Source organism: Euleptes europaea, chromosome 2, assembly GCF_029931775.1.
Source record: "Euleptes europaea isolate rEulEur1 chromosome 2, rEulEur1.hap1, whole genome shotgun sequence".
NCBI lineage: Eukaryota > Metazoa > Chordata > Lepidosauria > Squamata > Sphaerodactylidae > Euleptes > Euleptes europaea.
In genome coordinates, this window is record NC_079313.1 from 103,894,529 (window position 1) to 103,907,864 (window position 13,336).

A 13,336-nucleotide genomic window follows, 5' to 3' on the forward strand; every position below is an offset into this window, starting at 1 on the left:
CCCAGTTGCCACTTTGGGGTCAGGAAGTAATTTTCTCCAGGCCAGATTGGCCAGGGATCCTGGAGGGTTTTGGGGTTTGTTTGTTTTTTGCCATCTTCTGGGTGTGGAGTAGGGGTCACTGGGGGTGTGGAGGGAAGGTAGTTGTGAATTTCCTGCATTGTGCAGGGGGTTGGACTAGATCAGGGCTTCTTAAACTTTTCCCACTCGCAACCCCTTTTCATCCAATAAATTTTTATGCGACCCCAGGTATAAAACAGATATACAAATCAATCATTTACTGATACTAAATCATTAAAAAAGTATACCGTTGCCAAAATTTTCATAACCCCCACATTCAGTTACGCGTCCCCACATGGGTCTTAAACCCACAGTTTAAGAAGCTTTGGACTAGATAACCCTGGTGATCCCTTCCAACTCTATGATTGTGAAAGCCATCAATTTTGGGTATAAGGAGGAAGGGGGAGTCCAGAATGCCATAAACCTAAACACAAGTACTCTGAATAATTTACCTGCTCTATTAATTCATCAAACATTTGATAAACATTATAATAGAAGAAGAGGTAAGTGCAAAGCATTCAAATGCTTATTACTCTCACCAGTGCCCATGTAGTCAGGTCAGTCCAGTTTATTTTGATACAAGATCAGCATGAGCCCGTGTGCTCATTGATTGGAACACTGGAAACTGGGAGAAGGTTTATGTCTCGGAACGTGTACATACGTAGTTTGAATGGTGAGCCCACTGTGAAAGTGCACTTGCTGCATTTGGTTTAGATGTGTAAGTCTCTGACAGAGTGAGCTTGGGAAACCGGTTTTATGTGTTCAGTGCAAAAGCCAGCTGTGCTCACTACTGACTGTCTGGAAACTGATGATGTTTCTGACCTACCTCCTCTTATTATCCCTAAAGCATTTTTTCAGCATTTTCTAAACTATAATTGACTTTATACAAAGAAAGAAAGAAAAAATGGGTGGGTGAGATGAATGTACATTTCACTTCATAATGTACATGTGGTGCTTTCAAAACTGAAACAAGTCTTGACAAGGAGGGGCAGCACAGATTGTTGAATCATTTCTGATTTGCATTTACATTTGAATGCACAGTTGCTGAGCAATTGCATAGAATACTGCAGCGCACTTTTGTTTATATCTGCATAAGTAAAACAACTAGAGACTCACATTTTGGAAGGAGGAAAGATGAACATTTAAGAATGGGTCTTGAAATATTTCTGAGAGAGCCGGGCCCCTACTGGTCCTCCGCTGGGTGTGGCCCTGAATATCCTGAGAACTAACATTTAAAAAACAAATTCTGTTTCATTTAGGTTATTGTCATGTATAAATTCCATTTTCTACTACCAAGGATGTTTAGTAGGTGGCCTTTCCTGTTTCAGGGGTGTTCTTTCAAACTCACCCACTCACAGGATGGTCTCTTCCAGCAAATGAACCACTCTCATATGAAAATAGTGAATTCCACCCTGAGCTTCTTAGAGGAAGGGCAGAATAAAAATTTACTAAATAAATAAATAGTACCCACATCCACAATTCTTCACTGTTTTCTCCAGTCTCTATTGTAAATTCATAGGAGTACAGAAGAAAATTTGCTCAACTCTCATTCACCTTCCCAAGAATGGAATATTTGTACTTTTCCAAACTTCTTTTCATATCCTAAGAAGACTGGAATTTTCATGTATAACTATTTTTAATTTTTTTATCACACATAATCATACATTAACACAGCAAACAAGAAAAAAACCCCAAAAGGCAAATGCAAAACAACAAAGAAACTAAGAAAAAAGGAAATACTAAAATAAAACATTTACAAATATTGTCATACATTTTGTTTGACAGCTTTAACAAGATGTTCACACCACCAATTTTTATGTTGCTGTCTAATGGTGACCCCTGGTTGGGTTTTCAAGGCAAGAGATGTTCAGGGGTGGTTTGTCATTGCCTGCCTCCACATCACAGGGGTGGTATTCCTTGGAGGCGTCTCATCCAAATACCTGCGGGGTCGACCCTGCTTAGTTTCTGAGATCTGATGAGATTAGGCTAGGCTGGGCCTCTACAGATTATGCCTACTTAATTTGTCAAATTACATCCTTCCATAGATTCCTAGTGTTGAGTAGAGGAAGAAGAGTTGTTGAGTGTTGGTTAGCAAAAGGTATAAATGGCTTCCAAGCAGCATAAAGAGCGTCTACACTCACTTGATTTTTTTTGCCAATATAATGTGATGAGTTAATTTTTCCAGTAGAGCTATATTCCACACACATTCATACCACATACTAATAGTAATACTAATAGTAATTTTGGACTTACAGTATTGAGATACGATGGGTATGATTAGTTTTCAAATGTTAATATCAGGAAAAATAAAGAACACCCTCTGGTCTGGGTTTTATTTGGTATAATGCAGATAACCAGAAGTCATAATTCAAACAAAGGAGAATTGTCACTCCCTATATTGCTAAAGTGGATTATGTTGCACTTGGACACTTTATCAAACACAGGGGAAGGGGAGGGCAGAGTAGACTAGTATGGACTCCATATCCTGGCAAAAAAAGTTGGGATGAAACAACCACCCACCTCTCCCCAAATGCCCAAGATCAGGGGGCTGGAGTCGACATATGCCTGCTGCCAAGGAGCCCTAGCAGCTGAGCTCAGCTTGCAGGATGTGAGCTCTCCGGTGGCTGGGATTGGGATTCGAGCCAAAAGGAAGCATAACCTTTATCTTGGAGTATAAAGTGGGCAGAAGAAATTGAGTTTGAAGGATCACACCTTATGGCATGTGTCATGTGTGCCCTCCACCCTATCCTTAAGCTGTAAACAGGGAATTCGGCTTGGACTTGAAGGTCAATCCCCCTGCCTCCGTTCTTTTTAAGCTGAGAGGAAACGATAAATTTGCAAAGCTGTTGTGGCGGTGCATAGGAGAAGAGGCAGTCTCACAGATATGAGGGTTCAGGGCCATGAAGGGCTTTGTATGCGATAGCCAGGGCCTTAAATTGAGCCCTGTAACTGATGGGCAGCCAGTGATGTCCCTGCACGATGGGAGTAATATGCATGCTCCATCTGTCTCCCGATAATAGCCGAGCCATGGCATTCTGCACCAGCTTAAATATCTGAATTGATTTCGAGAGGAGACCAATGTAAAGTACATTACAATAGTCTAGTCTTGATGTTACTATAGCATGGAACCAGATAGCCAGATCAGCTGTATCAAGGTAAAGGGCCATCTTTGGGGCTAGGCTGAATTGGAAGACAGCCTTTTTTTAAGGGGCATTAACTTGCTTCTCCAGTAACAGTGTTGGATCCAGTATAACCCCAAGGCTCTTAACTGAGTGAGCAAGGATCAGCTGAACTCCATCAAAAGTGAGGAGCTTTGTAACAGGTAGATGTCAGCAGATGAAGCTTTTACTGTTGCAGCACTGCCACACCAAAGACATAGATTTCAGTCCAGTAGCACCTTAGACACCAACAAGAAGTTGGTTTAAGGCGCTACTAGACTCGAATCTGTTTTACTGCAGACCAACATGGCTACCCTATGAAACACCAAAGAGGTGTTCTGATGCTACATTTCTTCCTATAATGTGGTTGCTGAAAACACAGGTACCCAGACCCACTCCAAAAAGTTGGCAATCCTAGTTTCTTATCCTGTAATGCAGAAGCATCAGACCAGTTCTTGGTTGATTGTTGCTGCTTGCTTTTCTTTCCAGGTTTGTTAAAATGTATAAACAAACAGTTAAAATGACTTCAGGTCAGCATAATGTCCAGCAATCACATGTTCATTAAAAAATTAAAAGAACAGTATAACAGCACTGTTTATTAGGGTCAGGTGCTGATCCAAAAGCATTATATAGATTTTTCCCCCCTCAGGCTGGATATTCAAGGAAAAAAGGGGGGAAGTAGGTATTTCTGAGCATGGGTAAGATGCCCACTCTATCCTTATTTGTGGGAGAGGGGTCAGTCCTAAGATAGGAGGATGTACTTTCAAATAGAATTCAATTAAGACATATCCATGTGCTGGAGTTCGCTGTTATGCAAAGGTCTAGGACTAGGAAGAGGAGTCCCATGACTCAGAGTGGTAAGCTGCAATACTGCAGTCAAAGGCTCTGCTCATGACCTGAGTTCGATCCTGACGGAAGTCAGTTTCAGGTAGCTGGCTCAAGGTTGACTCAGCCTTCCATCCTTCCAAGGTCAGTAAAATGAGTACCCAGGTTGCTGGGGGTAATGTGTGGATGACTGGGGAAGGCAGTGGCAAACCACTCCTTAAACATAGTCTGCCTGTAAACATTGAGATGTGACATCACCCCATGGGTCAGTAATGACCCGGATCTTGCACAGGGGACTACCTTTACCTAGGACTAGGAAGAAAGAGACAAAGCTCCTTTTTGAAAATCTAAAAACCAGTCATAGGCAAAGTCTCCAGCACTGTCCAGAATGGAGATGACTAACTGTGCAGTCCTAAGCAGAGTTACACCCTTCTAAGCCCATTGACTTCAATGGGTTTAGAAGGGTGTAACTTGGTCTGTTTAGGATTGCATTGTAAGTGGAGTATTAACCTTACCCTGAGGAACAATTCTGTGCAAATAAAAACTTTCAAAGTGCATTTTAAACATTGGCTGATCCTAATTAAAAAGACACTACTCCACTAACTAGGCTTGGGAGCTAAACTGGGTTGGCCAAGAGCAGTACTTGAATGGGAGACTGCCAAGGAAGGCTGGGGTTGCTGCACAGAGGGAGGCAATGGCAAATCACCTCTGCTCCTCCTCTCCTGTCTGGGACCCCCATGGAAGGGGTTGCTCTGAGTTGGCTGCGACTCAACAGCATCTTCTTCTTCTTCACTAACTTTTATTTTTGTTCCACTCATCCAGCATGGCTAGCTGACTTAAATCAACTATAAAATTCCATTTGAAAAGCTATTTGTTTATTAAACCTAAACCTAGAAGTTTAATCTGGATTCCCCCCCCCTTCTGTTTTTCATGGGTATTTCAGGGTAGTAGTGTAAAACGTAACTTCTTGGATTGCTATCCTTCCTCTTGTTAATCTGTGCTGCCTTCGAAAAAGGAGAAATGATGACCTCTAGTTATGCATTCTAAATTTTTCTCTCCTCCTTTCTCATAACGGCTGAAGTCTTCTCACTTTCTCTGTCTGTCATACAAAAAAAGTCCTTTCTCTACTGTGATAGAGTTTGAAGTGGCTGGCAGTTTCTCCCAGACATAGCACAGAGCCTGAGAATACTAGGGGCTGCTGTTTGAAGAAAAACAAACAAGATTAATGGCTCAGAATTTTGATAAGGTGGACAGACAAAATGCTATAAAGCTGTAATGTGCAAAGTTCAACTAATCCCATATGGACAGCTGCCCGTGACACTTTTAACTCCTGTTTAATATGAACAAAGACAGTTGTGCAAAACAGAAAGAACACCTGTCTAAGAACCATGTAAAAAACACATGTCCTTTTTGCAATCTTGACACATGTGTAGAGTTGGCACCTACACAGCAATTTTGCTAAATGAAAACTGGCAAGGCCTGACAGGACTGTACAAGTTGGTAGCCCTGCCTTTCCCTTGGTGGTGTTGGGATGCATCTGTTCTAACTTATCAGATCGTCACATGGAAAGTTCTCCAGTTTCCACAACATGGCAGGTGGAAGGGGCTCGCAAAGAGCAAATTTCATAGAGTAGGAAGAAAGTGGTGCTTAAAATAGAAAGGTAAAATAGTGGGCTCTGGGTTGGTTGCCTTCATTTATTGTGGTTTAATTGTGACTCTTGCATATTTAGGTGATTTCTTTGAAGATCCAGATTTTGCAGCAAGATACACTTAGCTTTGACATTACGAAATAGAATGCTAGGTTGTTAGGGGAAATACTTCATCCTTTGGTAATGTTCAGATTCGACTACTGTGATGCCCTTTATGTTAGGCTGCATTTGAAAACAATTTGGAAACTGTAGTTGGTGCAGAATTCAACATCAACAATGTTAATGGGCTCATGTATTATCCCAGTTATATACCAATTGCATTAGCTTCCAGTTTGTTTCTGGGCCCAATTCAAAGTACTAGTGTTGACCTTTAAGGCTCTGAATTGCCTTGGGCCAGGGCATATGAGGGATTGTCTACGTGGTGGGGCCACATAGGGCTCTTACCAAGGTAGGGTTGCCAGGTCCCTCTTTACCACTGGTGGGAGGTTTTTGGGGTGGAGCCTTAGGAGGGTGGAGTTTGGGGAGTGGAGGGACTTCAATGCCATAGAATCCAACTGCGAAAGCGGCCATTTTCTCCAGGTGAACTGATCTCTGTTGGCTGGAGATCAGTTGTAATAGCAGGAGCCGCTATCTGGAGGTTGGCAACCCTATACCAAGGAGGTCTACTGATTGACCAATGGAGATCTGATTGGCTGTGCAGATTAAAACAAATGTTTCCGCTGCAGCTGCCACCACAGTGTTGGTTTTATTCTGTCTCACTTCTGTTTCCCAGTGTATTTTTTAAATGAGCCTCACTTTGTCTGCCATTATGTGTATGACTCTTCTTCCTGAGGCAGCCATTTTGTAGTTGTGCCTACCACCCTGAATTCCAAAACTACTAAAAAAAGGCTGAGCACCCCTGCCTTATTGCCGGAGTGAACTGTTCCATTGATCAGTTGGATGGGAGAGGGAGAAAAGTGGGAAAACAGTCGCTGGCATGCTCCGAGGGGGAGGGGCTTCCATTAGAAGTGTTTCTAATGTCTTAAGAAAATGCTGGGAAAATCCTCCAGTGTCTGGCTTGCACAAGCACAGTCCCAGTGTGTGCCTTCACAGAAGAAAACTCGATGAACAACCATTACCGGTAAATGGCACGTTCACGGAAGGCCCTGAAATGTTCCAAATGTGAAATGGAGAAGAGTGACTTTAATTGGGTATTCTCCAGTCACCTTTTGAAGCGGCTACACTTTTGAATAGAAACTGCTTAAAACGATAATAACTTTGTTTTGGAAACAAAGCATCTTACATCTCTATATGCCTTTCCTGAGTAGGCTAGAGTAAGTGCCAGTTTCCATTAAGGATATTTGTTGCCTCTCCTGCACACAGTTACATTCCAACACACACAGGATGCAGCAACGTGTATTTCCCTTCTCGTGAAATAAAGAATGTTTCCTCTTGTGAAGACAAGCTAAAATTCTTCTTGGGAGTGAACCCTTCAGTGTCATGGTCACTGCTGTTTTTTGCAATGAACAACACTGGAGAGATATCTCTGGCTTTCTTGACCATTTGTTTTGTCCACTCTCCATTCCCATTCCCATGAGAAATTTGTTTCTCATTAACTAAACTGTGTAGCTATTTCATTAAAGAACTCGTAGAGGCTCTGTAACCAAGGATCCTTGAGCTGCCTTGCTTCCTGGACTGATTGGCTGTTGGAGATCTGATTGGCCATGCAGATTAAAAGAACATTGAATTGGTGGCAGCTATCACTACAGTCTTGGTTTTATTATGTCTCTCACTCCACTTTCCCAATGTACTCTTAAAAAGTATTCCTTTTGTCCCCTGCTATGGTTGCCAAGCTCCAGGTGAGGCCTGGAGATCTCCTGGAATTACCATTGATCTCCAGACAACAGTGATCAGTTCCCCTGGAGAAAATGGTTGCTTTGGAAGGTAGATTCTATGGCATTATACCCCACTGAGGTACGCCCTACCCATGATTCATCCACAAATCTCCAGAGCTTCTTCTCTGTGTGTGGGGGATGCTCTCTGGCTCCCACTGGCCATTTTGTGGTTGCACTCACCACCCTGTGTCAGAATTCCAAACATACCCATGGGTTCAGAAAGATTGGGGAATCCTGTTTTAGTTAACCTGTGGTGACGATTATTCAGAGAGTTTAACTCATAAACATAACTACATAATTAACTGACAGGCAGAAAAGAATTGGATCCATAGTGCGCTATTTGTAGCAAACACACGCACACACACACACACACAGACTAAACAATTAGTATTACAAGCATGAAAAGCTACATATCTTTCGTCCATACACCATTGGAGAATTGATTTCCTTGCTTTGGAAAATCATGAAAATCTGCTATTGCAGACTACCTGTATGGATCTTTTCCAAAGACATTGTGTTGGTATATTCTGCAGTATTTGTATAAGATCTGTGACAGTCATAATGGATGAAAACATACAGAATTGGCCAACATTGTGAATTATATCAATAACAGGTTTTTGTCACTTTCTGATGTCCTCTCTGTACTTTTTTCTTTTAATTTAATATTCCTACGGTACTTTAGTCACTTGTTTGAAAAATATGTATTAGTTTTTATTATTGCAGTAGGGTATCTTGCTTCTGCCCTGATCTGGATAGCCTCAGGCTAGCCTGATCTCATCAGATCTCAGAAGCTAAGCAGGGTTGGCCTTGGCTAGTATTTGGATGGAAGACCTCCAAGGAATACCAGCGTCCTGAGGCAGAGGCAGGCAATATCAAACCACCTCTGAACGTCTCTTGCCTTGAAAACCTTACGGGGTTGCCATAAGTCAACTGACTTGACAGCAAAAAACAAAAAAACCTTGCTTATGCTGATATGGCATGCTGAACATAGTTCTGTTGTGGTTCAAACATATTGTCATTATAATGATCTTGCTATATTTTTGAATTTTTTTTAAAGTAAAGAATATGTGGACATTCCATGAAACATGCAGTCTCCTATGCATTTATTGCTATTTAGCAAGAATAAGTAGGAACAAGTATTTGAGTAACTTCTGAATCAGTATTCAGATGTTGCTGCCCGTTCCCTGCTACTTGCCTGTTCAAATGCTTTTCCATCACCTGTCGTAGCTCAATGTTGTGTGTAAGAATATGAAGCTACCCTGGCACTGCTGTGGTTCCCCCACTAGCTGCTAGTCTCTTCTCTTGCTCTTTGGCAAGAACTGGTGATTTGAAGTGGTGACTCTGGGACTGGGAGCTTTGCTGCCCCATATTGCAGATTGTTGAGGGCAAGTTCCAGGGGCTATAACAAGCTCTGAGCCTCAAAGAGGCTTCAACCATGAACACAGCCCATTGGTTTACTGGGGCAGGAAACAGCTACAAAACCTAATGGGAGGCTGAGGCTTTTTGCCTGATCAACAGTTTTCACTGTTGTGCCCTGTATTTTATTTGTTCCTGCTACTTTCCTGATTACTGACCCGTGCTTCCCGCATGATCTCAGCTCATCGTTCACCATTTGGCATAGTCTTGGCTTCTGCTTTTCTGGCTCTCTGATCTGTGGACTTCCTCATAACTTTGGCTTCTGTTCTACAATTTGGCAAGGTCTTCACATCTGATTTTCTGGCATCCCTCGATTTAGTACTGCTTCTGACCTTCTGGCTTTTAACACTTGAGCCACCACTTTGACCATCTCTGGCTCAAGGTTCCCCAATGCCAGACTCTGCTTAGCTGCCGCCGTTGATCTGTTTCTGTGTTCTTTTGGAAGACAAAATTAATCAGTGTGTATCTTTCATAACACTGCACTTTGTCTTCTGAACCTGGGAAATGTATTGCAGTGCTCTGGATATGATGAGAAGGTGAGCAAGTGCAGTGTGCTATCATGCTTCATCCCAGACTAGTGGCAAATAGCATTGGTGTGGCATCTCATGATTTGTTGGAGCCCATAGGGGCTAGCAGGGATAGTATAAACTTATGTAAGGGCCTGGATTAAATCCCAAGATTGGTGTGGCAGAGGAAATAGTCTTTGCTATGAAAGACAACTGTTTTTGTACCATTCTAAATACCAATCACAATCCACAATATCCCATGTGACAGGACAGCAGCCAGATCCTCTCCAGCAGTTTTGTTTCCTCTTCACTGTTGCCTCTCAAAATTTCCCAGTACTGTAATAAAACCACAAATTTTTCTTTATGTTATTTTCGTGCACTGTACCTATTGTCCACTATTAACTGGCCAAGCACATGGAATTCTAGCATCTATTTCATTACCTGTTAAGACACTAAAAATGAGAACATAAGAACATAAGAACATAAGAAAGGCCCTGCTGGATCAGACCAAGGCCCATCAAGTCCAGCAGTCTGTTCGCACAGTGGCCAACCAGGTGCCTCTAGGAAGCCACTAACAAGACGAGTACAGCAGCACCATCCTGCCTGTGTTCCACCGCACCCAAAATAATAGGCATGCTCCTCTGATACTAGAGGGAATAGGTAAGCAGCATGACTAGTATCCATTCTAACTAACAGCCATGAATACCTCTCTCCTCCATGAATATGTCCACTCCCCTCTTAAAGCCCTCCACGGTGTTTATTTGAATGGTGGGTATGCAGTTGTTTCAGGCAATTTTTTTTTGTGTGTTCCCCCCCCTTTTCCGAGTCCTTGAATAATTTAGCCCAATGTTATGTCCCTGGAAAGAACACATGCTATTTTAGGACTTTATAAAGCAGCTTTAGGTACAGCCATGTACTGCATCAAATAAAGGCAAATTCAGTGGCCTATATCATGAAACCTTGATTTTTCTCATTCCTCTCCATTCTGGCTGTCCCTTCTAACTGCCCAAAAGATCATTCCTGCAGTTAAGGGAGCCACATGGAAGAATACCCTCATGGATCAGTGTGCTGCAGGAAGTAGAGGCAAGGAGGTGAAATTATTCTTTCTGTGTCTTCTGCAAACACAGCTTTGCTGACAGGAGAGAGGAGGTGGCAGTTTCAGCCCTCTCCTCACCGTAGCACCCCAAATCTGTGACTGTTACGCCATGTGGTTCTTGGAACCCTTAGGTATTATTTGGGGGGGGGGCAGAAGGGGTTACTGGAAAGAAGAGGACCATGGGAAAACTATGAGTGCCCTCCGTGCACATGTCATTGGATACAGGTCAGTGAGGGAGTAAATTATGAAAATGTATTTATTGGTTTTAGTATATTTCTAGACTGCCTTTCCTCTTCAAATTTAAAATTTTTGCACAATTTTTTTCAGTTGTTTCTTCTGCTAGTCATGGGACCCTGAGCTATGCAGATATCATGATCTCTGGAAATCCTGCTCCATCATTTCATTTTTTTGCTTTCACCAGACATTTCCAGCTGTCCAAGTGAAGTGAAGATAGCTTCGGCCAAAGAGAAAGAGGAGAGGAAGCAGTAGTGTGGCTTCTGGCACAGAATTTTAAGGCTTCTGTCCTGACTGCTCAGATGTCTAGGATTGGCACTGTCATTAGTCTGGCTTCAGACTAAATCTTTTCCTATTCTAGCTAGGCTTTATTTTCATTACATTTATTTGGTTTTAACATTTCTGTCTAGAGTCGTAAACACACCGTAATCTTGCAAAAAAAATCTTGTTGAGGATGTGCAGGGCTAGTGCCTGGAGTTGGCACCATATGGCAGCTTCCAGGACCCCAAAAGAGCCTGTTGCCAACCCTCTGCATGGTGTAGTGGTTAATAGTGGTGGTTTGGAGTGGTGGACTCTGATCTGGAGAACCGGGTTTGATTCCCCACTCCTCCACATGAGTGGCGGAAGCTAATCTGATGAACCGGATTTGTTTCCCCACTCCTACACATGAGGCCAGCTGGGTGACCTTGGGCTAGTCACACTCTCTCAGCCCCACCTTCCTCACAGGGTGTCTGTTGTGGGGAGGGGAAGGGAAGGTGATTGTAAGCTGGTTTGATTTTTCCTTAAGTGGTAGAGAAAATCGGCATATAAAAACCAACACTTTTCCTCCTCCTCCTCCTCACCGTTTACAGTGGATTTGGTTCCCCTGAAGCAAGTGAGACCCACTTTCCTGGGCCACCTGCCTTCCTTGATAGATGCACTATCGGGGATCCTTTTCTTCATCTCCCCAGCAGGGACTGAAGGCATTGGCGTGCTCATGTTCAAAGGTCAGGCCTGTGAGCTGCTGTTATCAAAGCAACAGCTGAAGACTTGGCATGAGATGCAGCAGTTCGTATTGTGCTGCATCATCAAAGCAATAGAGCCCCACATTACCAAAAGACCCAAACACCTCGCAAGAAGAATTCTCAGTGCTGAGCGCATGTGCACTCCACTGGTCTATTTAAAGCCAGGTAGGCAGAGGACAAGAGAAGTAGTCATGCCAGCAACCCTTGGCTGAAAGGTTTGTCACAGGCAGGATAACAGTTAACCACTTTCCCTCCCACTCTGAAATCCTTGATGGTGTGCTGGTGGAAGAGTAGATGCCAGAATGATCCTGGCTCACTTGTACACAGCTCAGTTGTAATTGAGGGAGTATATCATGATATGAATGAGTGGTGTTGTGGCTCAGTGGCAGGGCATCTGGTTTGCTTGCAGAAGGGCCAGGTTCAGTCCTTGGCATCTTCAGTTAAAAGGATTAGGTAGCAGATGATGTAAAAGACCTCTGCTGGAGACCCTGCCAGAATAGACAATACTGACCTTGATAGACCATTGATCCGACTCCTTATAAGGCAGTTTCATGTCTTCATGAATTTGATAGTGACAGGAGCTACCACCTGCTCTCTGCACAGACTGTGAGAGGAGCCAACTCTACCATCATATGCTCTGCCGTAGCAATACATAACTAATAGGTAGGTGATGAGGTCCTTTGGACAACATCTCGTGAAGGATTCCTCCTCCCACACACTCACAAACACTAATCTTGAGCTGGCCCTGAGGACATGTTTTCCTGGCTGAAGATACAAAAAGGTATATGACACATTCACATTACTGGGCTCAAACATGTTTGATAGCTTTGAAGAGAATCTCTGTAGTTGGCCCCAGGTTGACCTCCACATCTTCGGCTGCCACCAACACACTACTTTAGAAAATCTACAGCATTTGGCATGGGAGGAAAATCTCCTTTCCCTCTCTCTATATATCATTAGTTTTCTCAAATCATTATAATGTCGCCACTAATCCCTCCTTTTCTAGCATGTTGGATATGAAAGACAGATTCATTCCTGTCTGTAATCTTGTTTTCGCCTATGACTCACCTTTGCAAAGCTGGAGGCCCCACCTTTATTGTTAATTACCAGACAATGTCAGAAGAAAAAAAAATAGTTGCTATGGTTTAGTAAAACAAGTAGTACATAGGGAAACAAGCAGATGTCAAACAGTTGGAAATCCTTGTTGTTTATTAGGGGAGCATATGGCAAATGGAAAAATGGCCAGAAAATGAAGCTCACCAGTCAAGTGTTCTTTGCAGAATGGGATCAAAATATTCATTTCATTCCTTACTTATTCTAAGCAGAAATCTGCATATGGTCAAATTCTGGTCTTTTTTTTTTCATTTACAGAAGAAAAGTTGGTTTAGAGTTATGGAAGCTTTATTTATTTATAAACTTAAAAATCATTGTCTGGTGCTCTGTAGTGTTACACAGGGAAGCCTTGAGATCAGACGCCTTGAGACCAGCATTTTTCTCTTGTGAGGGCAACTGGTTATT

The 13,336-nt window shown here is 42.7% G+C and overlaps 1 protein-coding gene across 1 annotated transcript in view; it reads left to right on the forward strand.

Moving 5' to 3' along the window:
* The window catches only part of LOC130473750 (rho GTPase-activating protein 39-like), an 87,795-nt gene that overhangs the window by 59,327 nt on the left and 15,132 nt on the right, over positions 1 to 13,336 (forward strand). The gene's annotated exons all lie outside the window — the stretch shown is intronic.